The sequence below is a fragment of the Rattus rattus genome, chromosome 5 (genome assembly GCF_011064425.1).
Source record: "Rattus rattus isolate New Zealand chromosome 5, Rrattus_CSIRO_v1, whole genome shotgun sequence".
NCBI classification, from domain to species: Eukaryota; Metazoa; Chordata; class Mammalia; order Rodentia; family Muridae; genus Rattus; species Rattus rattus.
In genome coordinates this window covers 8,182,635-8,196,206 of record NC_046158.1, presented here as the reverse complement: position 1 = coordinate 8,196,206, position 13,572 = coordinate 8,182,635, and positions in this window count along the sequence as shown.

Sequence of the window (13,572 nt, the reverse complement as noted above, 5' to 3'; positions counted from 1 at the left end):
CACATATACATGTAGTCACATTTTTGAGAATTCTGGAATTTTATTTCCTTTAAAAAAACACAAAAATATCCCAGCTCCGAAAAAAAGAAAAAAAAACACAAAAATATTATAAGAATGTTTTCATTTTAATTCCAGGCGTGGGGCTGCTTCAGACTGTCGGCAGCAGCTGACTATGATTTGCCTGGTGCTCTAGCAGAGGCATGGTTTTGCCAACTGCATATAGTTTCTGCAGTTGTGTGACATTTAGAATTCTGGGAACTTTTCAGAGGTTATATAAATGCTAGGGCCCCAGGAGGTGGTTCTTTGGGAGGTAGGGGGCAGAGGGGATTGTAGTTTGTTAGGAGTCATGCTTAAAAAAGAAATTAGATTCAAGGATCTCTCTCCTCCGTCCTTTCTCTCTTGCTTAGTGATAGGAGGTAAAACCAGGGGAAAGAGTTGGGAAAAAGAACAACCCACAAAATAGCAAAGACCAGCTACAACTCCCCCCTAAAAAGGGCAAATGCACTCTCTCCCACCCACTTCCCGAGTGCACACGCAGTTTCTCTTACCCTAGATATTGGCATATAAGTCATGGGAGCCCTTTTCAGCTCTCCTCCCCCTTGTGTGTGATCAGCCCTTTACAGACTTACAAGTGTGAAACTCTAAGGGGAAGGGTTTCCCCAGTGCAGACGTTAGAGCTCAGAATGTAAAGTTAACCTGGCATTCAGGAGCCAAGGAAGAACCACAAAGTCACACAGCACAAGTTAGCCAGGTAGACACCTCTACCTTATTAAACTTTCTGTCCAGCTAGGGATGTAGGGGCCCCCACCCCTCAGGTTACTTATCTGGGATTAGCTATTGCTCCAATTCTCAAGGCCATCAGCCTAGATAGAAAACATCCAGCCTCAGTCAAGATACCAAAACGTAAGTATTGCAGCTCTGAAAGGACAAGGCTCCCTCTACAAAAGCGTTGCACTCTGTCCCACTGTAGGGGAAATTTTCCTAATGGAAGAGTAACTGTTCTCCTGTTCTGGCAAGGAGAGGCTTCCCCAGTGAAAGTGTGGCAGCTCTGCTATTAGAGGTATCCTGGCAACCGGGAGCCGAGGAATACCACAAAGTCCAGCCACACAGCAACTCCACACAAGAGATTTATTGGGGGCAGGAAGAAACCCAGGAGAGTAGCCGCATCTGTTCAGCATCGAGAAACAGCAGGGAACTGAGCAGAGGCAGAGTTTATACAGGGTTTCTTGGAAAGAGTTGCTTTCCAGGGTGGCTGGGAAGTGGAGGGATGTGTCTGTCCCCATTTTCACCTCCCAACAGCCTGAGGGGAGAAAAGGAGCAGAGATAGAGAGCAGGGTTTGCACAGCTGCAAGGAGACAGAATGGCTGTTGGAGACTGATGCAGAGAGAGAAGTCTATTGTTTGGGGAGTAGGGTATATAAGGAGTACAGGTGGGAAGGGATAATTGGTCATGACATCAAGCAAGCAGAAAGAGCTGATTGGTTATAGTCCAGTGCCACGCCCACTCCAGTGGAGTCTGTGTGACATGAAGCTCTTGTGCTTCGTTTCCATCCAGAACAGAGCCGTGCCTGGAATGGCTTGGCCTCCTGGAGGTCCTGGCAGTCTCCCTACAAATAGATGATGACTAGGGTCTATGCTTGCGATGGAGGTGCCTTCTGTGTTCTAGCCTTGGTGATCTTAGTAACTTTAAGCCTGTCAACAATATCTGATTTTAAGAATATAGCAGTGTGGGAAGATGGTCATGTACCTTTAGATGTCTCAGGAACTGAAAGTTCAGAGACGGAAACGTCTCACACCATCATGATCCTGATAAACTCAACAGCTGCGATGAATTCAACTGCTGTATCCATTAGCTCCCAGCAAATATGAGAGGAATTATTGCAGTTACTAACAACATGACTATTCCAAAAAAGCCTTTCCCCCCTTTTGGAAAAGTTTTGTTTAACATGATTCAAAATAGTAATGATTCTTTTAGAAAGATCATAGACAAGTTCCAACAAGTTGAACAAACTTATCAAGAGTTAACTATGGTTACAAAAGTCCCCTTACTATCTGAGGGGCCATAAATATAGAGTTTAAACTTTATTATGACAAAGATAAATAATGAATACATACCTGGTGCCCACAAATCTGGCAGTATAACTGCAGTTTTTTAAACCATTGTTTGCAGTTGAGAATTGTTTCCTAGACTGTATGTTTAGCTTTCCTCCTTGCAAGGGACATTGGTGGGGTGATGAATAAGAGCTGGGTGACTGCCAATTATGATGTACCTGTTCTAACTGCTTAAATCTGTGCCAAGAAGTAAAGCTTTTTGCAGCAGCACACACCTCAAGTTTGTGTCTGTCTGTCGTGCCGAATCCGCTCTCTACCTGAAATCCAAGCCTTGGTCCCTCTGCTGACACACTCCCCTGGGTGGTCTGCGGCAGTCCAGCACCTAACTACAGATTCAAGAGTCTGCAACTCCTGATTATATCCTTATAGTGAAGATCAAGCCCAGGACCAGGTCCGAGAAACAGAATCCCACCAATCCCTGAGCTTGCCCCCAAATCAGGCCATATAACCCCTCTGTTGGAGAATGTTGCTATTAAGGTAGCAGTCCCCCATGCGAATGTCACACAACTGCAGAAACCATATGCAGCGGGCAAAACCACACCTCTGCTAGAGCACCAAGCAAATCACAGTCAGCTGCTGTCGACAGTCAGAAGCAGCCCCATGCCTGGAATTAAAATGAAAACATATTCTTATAATATTTTTGTTTTTTTTTAATTAAAATTCCAGAACTCTCAAATTATCCTGTGTGCAGGAAGCCAGAGTGAGACATGTATGCTAAGTTATGCATCCTTGCAAAGGTAACTTTCTAGACAAGGCCAGCCACCTGTGTTCAATGACACTCTCCAAAGACAGGCAGAGACAGGGAAGCCCCGCTTAGAATGGAAGTCCCCCATTCTGTGCCAAGTTCAGGAAGCCATTCAGTCGTGGAGGACTGGTACCTTAATAGCAAGGTTCCCCAACCGAGGGATTATATGGCCTGATTTGGGGGCACTCAAGGATTAGTGGAATTCTTGGCCAGCTCAGAGAGAGGTGGGATTCTGTTTCTTGGCCCTGGTCTTGGGCTTGATCTTCACTATAAGGATATAATCAGGAGTTGCAGACTCTTGGCTCTGTAGCTTGGAGCTGGTAATCCTGTAATAGCAACTGATTAAAAATCTGGATAGAGGGGGTGGGGATTTAGCTCAGTGGTAGAGTGCTTGCCTAGGAAGCGCAAGGCCCTGGGTTCGGACCCCAGCTCCAAAAAAAAGAACCAAAAAAAAAAAAAAAAAAAAATCTGGATAGATATCTTTTGGATCTGTTGTTGAAGATATCTAGACAAGAAGTTAAAATACTAAACTTTAAATATTAAAGTCTGAATATTAAACAAGAAGTTTAAAATAACTTGAATATTATCTATCCTCAAAAGACATTTGAATCCCTGCTGTACTGAATCGAGTGACCAGAAAACCCAGAGATGAATTCTAAGCCCTGGCCTGACCACCAAAGCAGCCAAAGCAAACACTATTTGTGGTAAGGGTCCTGGAATTTTGGTTTCTTTTTTTTTTTTTTAAGAATTATTTATTTATTTAATGTATACGAGTACACTGTAGCTGTCTTCAGACACACCAGACCTCATTACAGATGGTGTAAGCCACCATGTGGTTGCTGGGAATTGAACTCAGGACCTCTGGAAGAGCAGTCGGAGCTCTTAACCGCTGAGCCATTTCTCCAGCCCCGGAATTTTGGTTTCTTAAACACAGAGAGAGAGAGAGAGAGAGAGAGAGAGAGAAAGAGAAATATAAGAATTTTTCATTTTAATCCCAGGTATGGGGATGTGGGGCTGCTTCACAGCAGCTGTCTGATTTGCTTCGTGCTCTAGCAGAGGCCTGGTTTTGCCAACTGCAGACAGTTTCTGCAATTGTGTGATGTTTGGAACTCTTGGAAAATTTCAGAAGTCTATAGATGCTAAGAGCCCCACAATTCACTTATATCCTTTACCCTCAGAGACAGTAGGGATGATCTTAGGAAGGAGGAGATTGACTTCCCAAGGATTCATTGTGCATCCAGGAATTATAGATGAAGATTTCAAAGGAGAAGTTAAAACCATGGCCTGGGTAAAAGGAGAGGTGCAATTTAACAATTTTAGCAATTTAACTGTTTCTGTGCCATTCCAGTAGAAAGAGCAGGGGGGTTTGGAAGTACTGGAAAACATGCGTTCTGGAAAATAGATGATCAGAGGCCAAATTAAAATATCGAGTAAATGGTATCGAAACAGAAGGCTTGGTGGATACAGGAGCTGCTGGGACTATCATTCCACAAAAATCTTGGCATTCAGAACCGGCCCTTCAAAAGGTGTATGCCCAGTGTTTAGGAATTGGAAAGTTATCTCAGATAAATCAAAGTGTGTAATAGGTTAAACGTGTGGGACTATAAGGTCAAAAAAATAAAATTAAAAGCTGTAGGTCACTGAAATACCCATACATTTATGGGGAAGGGATTTTTTTTTAAGATAGTAGAATACTCAGATTAGCATTCCTGAAATCCCAGAGAAAGCCCATAATGAAATAAGGAGTGAAATGGTAGATGTACCTAGGGAAGGTATTGATATAGGTCATCAAAAGCAAAACCAAAAGAACCAAAACAGGCATTGCCAATTGTTCAAACACACAGGGGTTGAGTTTCCAAATTTATAATGGAGGCCAGTGGAAGTACCAACAGCCCTACCCTTAAAATAGTTGATTGACAAGCCTGTGTGGTAGAGCAAAGGAAAAGATTACAGGCACTTGAGCAGCTAGTACAAGAGCAGCTGGAGGAATTCCCCTGTGGTTGTTTATAAAAAAAGTAAACGAGGAAAATGGAGGCTGTTAACAGATTTAAGAGCAGGTTCGTTATAGCCTGGAATTCCTTTACTACCTAAATCATGGCCTCTGATAGTAATTGATTTAAATGATTATTATTTTTTTTTGCTATCCTCTTGCATGAGCAGGAGAGGGAAGGTTTGCTTTCCTTTCACAGTGCCTACTTAATAACAATACGCAACCTGTAAAAAGGTCTCAGTAGAAAGCCCTTCCACAGGGAATGTTACACAGTCCTACTTTATGTCGATATTTTGTGACAACCACTAGAAATAATTAGTATTTCTCAGTCTTTTATTTATCAGTAAATGAGCGATATTTTGTTGGCTGATTCGTATGCAGATACTTAAGGAAACACAAAGAATTCTGCCATGTTGGGGGCTACAGAATAGAGAATAGTCCCGAAAAACTACGGAGAGGAGATCCTTTCAACTACTTGAGTTATAAAATAAGTCAACTAAAAATTCAATCACAAAAGGTACAGATCAGAAGAGATCAGTTGCAAGCTCTTAATGATTTTCAAAGATTAATAGGAGATATTAAGTGGCTATGGCCTACCACTGGATTAACTACTCAATATTTAAGTAATTAGTTTCAAATGTTATAAGGAGATTTGGACTTAAACAGTCCAAAATGGTTAACAGCTGAAGCAGAGAGAGAGAGAGAGAGAGAGAGAGAGAGAGAGAGAGAGAGAGAGAGAGAGAGAACTCTAGTAGAACAGAGACTGTAAGACACATATGTGGATTGCATAGATCCCAAACTTGATTATATTTTGGTTATTTTGCCTTTAACTCATTCTTCTCCTGGGCTCATTTTGCTAAGAGAAAATGGATTTTCTTTTCTTTTCTTTTTTTCTGGAGCTGAGGACCGAACCCAGGGCCTTGTGCTTGCTAGGCAAGCGCTCTACCACTGAGCTAAATCCCCAACCCCGAAAATGGATTTTCTTAACACACAAAGTAAAACATTAAAGAATTACATAGAAAGCATTTCTAATTTAATCATAAAAGTTAGAATAAGACTATGTCAGTTGTCAGGAACAGGTAGAAATCTTAGTACTGGGGCTAGAGAGATGGCTCAGCGGTTAAGAGCACTGACTGCTCTTCCAGAGATCCTGAGTTCAATTCCCAGCAACCACATGGTGGCTCACAACCAACTGTAATGGGATCTGATGTCCTCTTCTGGTGTGTAGCTGAAGACAGCTACAGTGTGCTTATATGTAATAAATAAATCTTTAAAAATGGTTAAAAGAAATCTTAGTACCACAAACAACAACAATGCTGAGATTGTGTCATTGCGGGTAATCAATGAAGACTGGCAAAGAGCTTGTAGCAACTGTTTTGGAGAAATAACAGTAAATACCCTAAAAGCAGACATCTTCAGTGTATAAAAAGAACTAATTGGATTCTCCCATACATTTTAAAAGGAATGGCAACTCCCGAGGCACCTACAGTTCGCACTCATTGCAAACTGATGCAAATGAGTAGGGAATGACAAGCAATAAGTCAGACAAAATGAGCAAAATAATCCAAAACCATACAGTTGAGGGAGAAATCAGGGCTGGGTGGAGTCTATGGTTTCATTAGGTTTCCCGAATCTCTTTTTTTTTTTTTTTTTTTTTTTTTGGTTCTTTTTTCCGGAGCTGGGGACCGAACCTAGGGCCTTGCGCTTCCTAGGCAAGCGCTCTACCACTGAGCTAAATCCCCAAGCCCCCGAATCTCTTAAAACAGTCGCTGACTCTCAATGTGCAGAAAGAGTTGTTCTGCGTATAGAAACTGCTGCGTTTACTCTGGGTGATTCACAATTAACCTGGTTGCTTATACAGCTGCACACAGTCAGAAATAGAAGCTCTCCAGTGTACATTCCCCATATTCTGTCTCATATAGGCTTGCCAGTGTTTCAGAAATTATTTCAATCTCGGCCCAAGGTTTCTACCCCGCCTTTGCCCCTTCAGTTCCTGGATGAAACCCACAGACACACGCACAGGCGCGCACACGCACAGGCGCGCACACACACACACACACACACACACACACACACATCCTTCATGTTTACAATAAGCCTTAAACAACACAAGAACAGCTACTACTCTCTGTGCTGTTAGAATCTACTTTCCCATCAATAACCCCGAGTTACTCTGTGCTGTTTCATCTGGGCTGCTCTAAACTTAACTTGGCCAGCCCATAGGTCATGTTCTCTTGACTCCTAACCCATGGTAGCTTCTCCTTCCTCCTCCTTACCTTTCCTCTTTCCCTGTGGCCCCCTCCAGCCCCAAGCCTATGAAACCTAAACCCCACCTATGTCTCTTCTGCCCAACTATTGGGTGTTGGCATCTTTATTTACCAATCGGAAATAACTTGGGGGCAGGGTCACTCAGCAGCTTACATGTGGACTCTCTCATCTCTGGAGCAACCAGTTTTGGGGGCCCCAGATTAGCATTAGAATACAAGCAGCGTTAGGCCAACCCACTATATTGCCAGGTCCTCTGCACGAGGAAATGAAGAAATTGATCAATTATTAATAGGAAATGTGTTAAAACCCTCAAAGTTTCATGTAAAACCACCATGTTAACAGTAAATGTTTAAAGAAAAAAATTCGGGCTGGAGAGGTGGCTCAGTGGTTAGGAGCACTGACTGCTCTTCCAGAGGTCCTGAGTTCAATTCCCAGCAACCACATGGTGGCTCACAATCATCTGTAATGGGATCTGATGCCCTCTTCTGGTGTGTCTGAGGACAGCTACAATGTACTCATATATAATAAATAGATAAATCTTTAAAAAAAATTCAATCTTCTGGCAACAGCCAAGAAAATTATAAGAAAATGTCCTACTTGTTCTTCCTATAGCCAAACTCCATTGCCCACTGGGAGTAACCCTAGGGGGTCACAAAAGAAATGAAATCTGACAGACAGATGTGTTTCATTTTGCAGAATTTAGAAAACTACAGTTTACGCTCCATATCATGGATACATATTCAGGGTTCCAATGGGCTTTGAGATCTGAGGAGGTGGATTCTGTCAGTCCACATTCCTGGAAGTTATGGCTGTTACGGGGACACCTGTACAAATCAAGACTGACAGTGCCCCACGCATGTCTCCAGTAAGATGAGCAATTCTTTGCATGTTGGAATATAAAGCAAATTACAGGTGAACCACACTATCCTACAGGACAAACAGCTGTAGAAAGATCTACTTGTACCTTAAAGGAAATGCTTATAAAACCAAAAGAGTGAATGAAGACCCCCAGAGATAGACTAAATAGTGCTTTAATTTTTCTGAATGTTAATGAGAAAGGAATAACAACTGAGACACACTGGATTATAGTTAAAAAAATTAAAAAAAAAACCTTTGGGGTTAAATCACAATATGTACTATAAGGATGTGTTAACATCAGAATGGAAGCCAGTGAAAGTTTTGTGTTGGGGACATGAATTTGTTTATATTTCCACAGGAAATTATACCATTAAAACTGATAGAGTTTAGAATTGAGTAGGAGAGGGATCCAGAGAGCCTTTTGTTTCATTTTTAGATCATTGAAAATATCTGCTAACAATTTCCCATTACACCCATCATAATTAATGGCTTAAAACAGAATGGGGAGAGATGTAGTGACAATTCTGGAGGTTTGGTTTCTTAAAAAAAAAAAAAAACAACACAGAAATATTGTAAGAATACGTTGTTTAACTGCAGGTGTGGGGACATGGGGCTGCTTCACAGCAGCTGACTGTGATTTGCCTCGTGCTCTGGCAGAGGCGTGGCTTTGCCAGCAGCTGACAGTTTCTGTGATTGTTTGGTGTTTGGAATTCTGGACATTTTTCAGTGTCTATAGATGCTAAGAGCCCCCGTCAGCGGTGGGATTGTTGATTGTGGGGTGGTGGTGTTGGTTGTAGTTCATTGGTTCGTTGGTAGTCATGCTCAAAGAAGAAACAAGGAGAAAAAATAGATTCAGGGATCTCTCTCTCCCCCACCCCTCTACCATTCGTTCTCCCCTATTTAATGATAGGGGATGAAACTGGGGGTGGAGGGGATAAAAGGTGGGGAAAAAGAAGAACCCCAAGGGAGCAAAGGCCAGCTACAGCCGTTAGTGGTGGTAACAGGTGACTGGCAGCAGCAGAGAAAGCAAAACCAAAACCAAAAACTTAGATGACAAAAGGCTCACACGCCCAAAGACGAGGCAGTAACAAAACATGGTAGCCATCATCCTTCATACAGTCAACTGAACCACTGACATCTCAGTTCTGATGTTTGCCCCAAAACTGGAAAACACAGACACATCTGCACACATAAAACAAACAGACGAAACTTTCCAAACAACCAGGACCAGGTGGACAGGCAAGGTCTTGCTTTTGCCCTGGCCAGGAGCGAAAGAGTTCTGTAGTTGGATGATATGAGGAGGACTATCTTTGCTTAGAGAGGTTTTCATCCTTGGTAGGAAATACCTAATCTAGTCACTCCCACTTCCAAACTCTTTCATAAGCTTCAACAGGCTCTGCAGCAGACCCTGGCCCTACATCTTCCAAACTTAACTTGCTTCCTCTCTCTCTATGTCACAGGAAAGGAGAGAGAAACCTGCAGGGACCTGGGTCACCGCCTAGGACTTTTTGTCTATGTTGCATACTTATTGAAAAAATTAGAACTAATCTTTGGGCCCCCTTGCCTGTGTGCTCTGGCCACATCCAAACCTCTTTAAAATAAAAAAAAAAAACAAAAACAAAAACACTTCATTTTTTGCTTTTGACAATGCTAGGGATAGAACCTAGGGCCTTATTATGCATGCCAGGCAAGTGCTGTACCTCTGAGCTAACTTGAATGGCCTGCATCTGAACCTCTTATACTCAAATAAGAAAGGTTAACTGCAGGCTGGAGAGATGGCTCAGGGGTTAAGAGCACTGGCTGCTCTTCCAGAGATCCTGAGTTCAATTCCCAGCAACCACATGGTGGCTCACAACCATCTGTAATGGGATCCGATGCCCTCTTCTGGTGTACCTGAAGATGGTGACCGTGTACTCACATACATTAAATAAATAAGTCTTTTTAAAAAAAAAAAAGGTTAACTGCTGGGGACAGCATACCATGACAGGAACTGCCCTGCAGTAGGCCAGGATGGAGACATCTCAGAAGCCCACAGCAGTTCCTTGTAAAAATAGATGGTATCTGGGACCCTGAGAAGCAGGAGACACATCCCTCCAGGGAACCCGCCATCTGAAATAAGGGACTGCCTGCAGTAGGCCAGGATGAAGACATCTCAGTAGCCTGCAGCAGATCTTTGTAAAAAAAAAAAATAGTTATTCCCATTTCTCCTAACCTTAGCCCTAGACAACCCTATATAGATTTCATTTGTGCATGACTGTTTTTCAGTTGGCCTTGGTGTGCAAAATTACTCTATTATATCTGACTTTCCTATTTCTTTCTCCTTCTGCTCTGGTGATTCTGTGAAACTAGATGTTCCTTGATGTAATGATTCTTAAACAATTGGAAATTGAGGCATAGGGGCACAGCACAGCCCTAACGGCCCAGGTGCATGCTATGTGTTCTCGTCTTGGAAACAATGCAATAGCTGCACAATGGTAGTTCCAGATTAATGCTTGACTTGCAAAGAAAGTTTGAAGAAAATATTAGAAAATGAATTAGAGCCAACATTGTGACCCCAAAAAAGGAAAAAAAAAAACTATTGACGTTATGAAATAAGTTTTGCACAACGTTTGAGAGTGGTTCCTGAATAAGTAAGTATAGACTGCATAAAATCTTATAGCAGTAAAACTAAGTCAAAGCACTGGGATTCTTAGGAGAGTCACCCTGTGCAATGTGCAGAAGCAGAAGCCAGTGGAACTACTGAGTTCAGGGTTAACTTCATTCTTTCTGGCCACTGCCTGGCAGCTTTGCCCATGTCATTTATCATTAGAACTTCGCAGGAAAATGCAAGTAGTTGACCTTGGAGCTCTGAACTCTGAAGTATACAAAAGTTAAAGTTTAAATAATGGTAAGTTTGCGATTATTATTATTTTGGCTACAGGCCTGGAAATAGGGGAAGCTTGAAACTTTGGGGAACAATTGTAATTCTTAATACTTTGTGTGATGTGGTTATTCTTTTGAATTTAATTTGGCAATGATTATACAGTGTCCTTTTTTCTACTTGTTTTTGGAGTATCAATAAAAGACTCGGGCAAGAGAAAGGCTAGGGATCGAGTGAGAGAGCATGTGTGAGCATGTGTGAACATTGTGAGCATGTGTGAGCATGTGTGAACATTGTGAACATTGTGAGCATGTGTGAGCATGTGAAGAGTGAGTGGAGAGCAAGTAGAGAGAATGAAGTGTGTATGAGATGTGTGTGTGTGAGAGAGAGAGAGAGAGAGAGAGAGAGAGAGAGAGAGCATTTGAAGAGCATGTGAAGAGCATGTGAAGAGTGAATGTGAGGTGTGTGGAGAAGTGTGTGTCAGTGAAAGGAGAGTGCACGTGGTGTGTGTGAGATGTGTGTGAGGTGTGTATGAAGAGGGTGTGTGAGAAGGAAAGGGGAATGACCAGAGGTGTGCATGAGTGTGGGAGTTCGAGAAAAGAAAAGCACAATGGAGAAAAGCAGAGTGTGCAAGAGAATGCAGAGTGTGTGCATGTGTGCAAGCTGTGAGAGAGAGAGAAGGGGGAGGGGGGAGAGAGAGAGAGAGAGAGAGAGAGAGCATGTGAAGAGTGAGTGAAGAGAGAATGTGAGGTGTGTGGAGAAGTGTGTGTCAGTGAAAGGAGAGTGCACGTGGTGTGTGTGAGATGTGTGTGAGGTGTGTATGAAGAGGGTGTGTGAGAAGGAAAGGGGAATGAATAGAGGCATGTAGGCGTGTGGGAGTTCGAGAAAAGAAAAGCACACAAAAGGAAAGCAGAGTGCTCAAGGGAATACAGAGTGTGTGCAGCCAAGATGCGACTGAGCGAGACAAAAAGGACAGAGAGTGAGAAGAGAGGAACTTTAAGCCTTGAAAAATTGCCTGTCAGTTTGTACCCAAAGAGTAGTCTGTGTATATTTATTATGCGCCTTCCAGATAGCCCTGCTTCCCGTTGAGAACTCCCATCCTGTGTGGAGGCTGGACCCCAACAGTTAACCCTCCGCTCATTCACTCTGTGTTCTCTCCTCACTATCTATCCCATCTTCTAACGTACAAGGGACTCCAAACACAACGTTCTTCCTAATTTCTCTCTCTCGGTAGAGGATGCCACACTTATCTTTAAGCCATGCCCATACCTCAACTTTTTTTTTTTTTAAGATTTATTCATTTATTATTATTTATTAAGTACACTGTAGCTGTCTTCAGACACACCAGAAGAGGGCATCAGATCTCTTTACAGATGGTTGTGAGCCGCCATGTGGTTGCTGGGAATTGAAATGACCTCTGAAAGAGCAGTCAGGTGCTCTTAACCGCTGAGCCATCTCTCCAGCCCTTTTTTTTTTTTTTTTTTTTTTTTTTTTTTTTTTTTTTTTTTTTTTTTTGAGACAGGGTTTATCTGTGAAGCCCTGATGTCCTGGAACTCACTCTGTAGACCAGGTTGCCCCAAACTCTGCCTCATGAGTGTTAGAACTGAAGGTGTGCAGCACCACCTGACGTCTTACCATTTCCAACCAACTCAAGTGCCGATGAGACTCTCCGGAGATGTGTACAGACACCGCGTCTGCTGGCTCCAGCCACTCCAAACTCTAGAGACCACCTCTTCAGCAACTTCTTTCCCCACCAGCAATGACTCTGTGTGTCTCCTCACCAATTCACCTACATGGTGTCCTCTCTGACTCCTGGAGCCTGTTATACCCTCCTCTCTCTGGGGGCCCCACCATGTTAGTAATTCTCTAGTTGCTAAGACACTCGCTCCTCTCCCTGTATTGGAACAACCCCACTTCCCCCATCCCTGTTCCTTTGCCTCCTCTCCCTAGGAGCTGCTGGCTAAGTCCTGAAGCTTTCTTAAGCTTTCCCTGACCTCTGAAACCTTGCCCTTCTGTCTCTCAGCTCCACCATGGAAGTCTCAGAGATTCTCTATGCCCTCCTGGGCTTCATTTTTTTGTCTGTCAGCTCCTACTTGAAGTGTATAAAGCTCCCTTTGGTGGAATTCATTTTGCAACCCCTCCGCTCTTCCTCCATGTGCTCATATGTTATCAAATCCTCACTCTGCTACAACAAGCAGTTTGGCCCCAGTCCAGTTCAGTGGCCGTAACTGGCATGCTCAGTTTTCAATGGTGGCAACTTCTGTCACCACGCAAACAAACTTGATATCCTCCTTCTTCCTATCTAGATCTGTTCAGGGTAGTTCTTACATGTTGGAGTGATGCTTTCCACACTGTGTGAATATGTGTCTCTGTCCTTCCTTGCCTGCACAGGACATCTTCTAATTGATTAAAATAAAGAGCCTATGGCCTATATAGCAAAGGCAGAATAGTAAAGTGGGACTTCTGGAGAGAGAGAGGAACTACGGGAAAGAGTCAGCTGGGAATGAAGGGAGAAACAAGCGAGAAGGAAAAAGAGGAAATTAGCCGGCCATGTGGCAGAACTTAGATTAGTACAAACAGGACAACCGAGTCCTGAGCTAGTGAGAAACAACACCTGCTATACGGGCAAACATTTATAAAAAGTAGAGCTCCCAGTGCCATTATTCAGGATGTGGGGCAGGCTTAGAGAGGCCTGTGGGTATCTTTGCTCCTAACATGGGGCAGAAAATCCAAGGTTAGA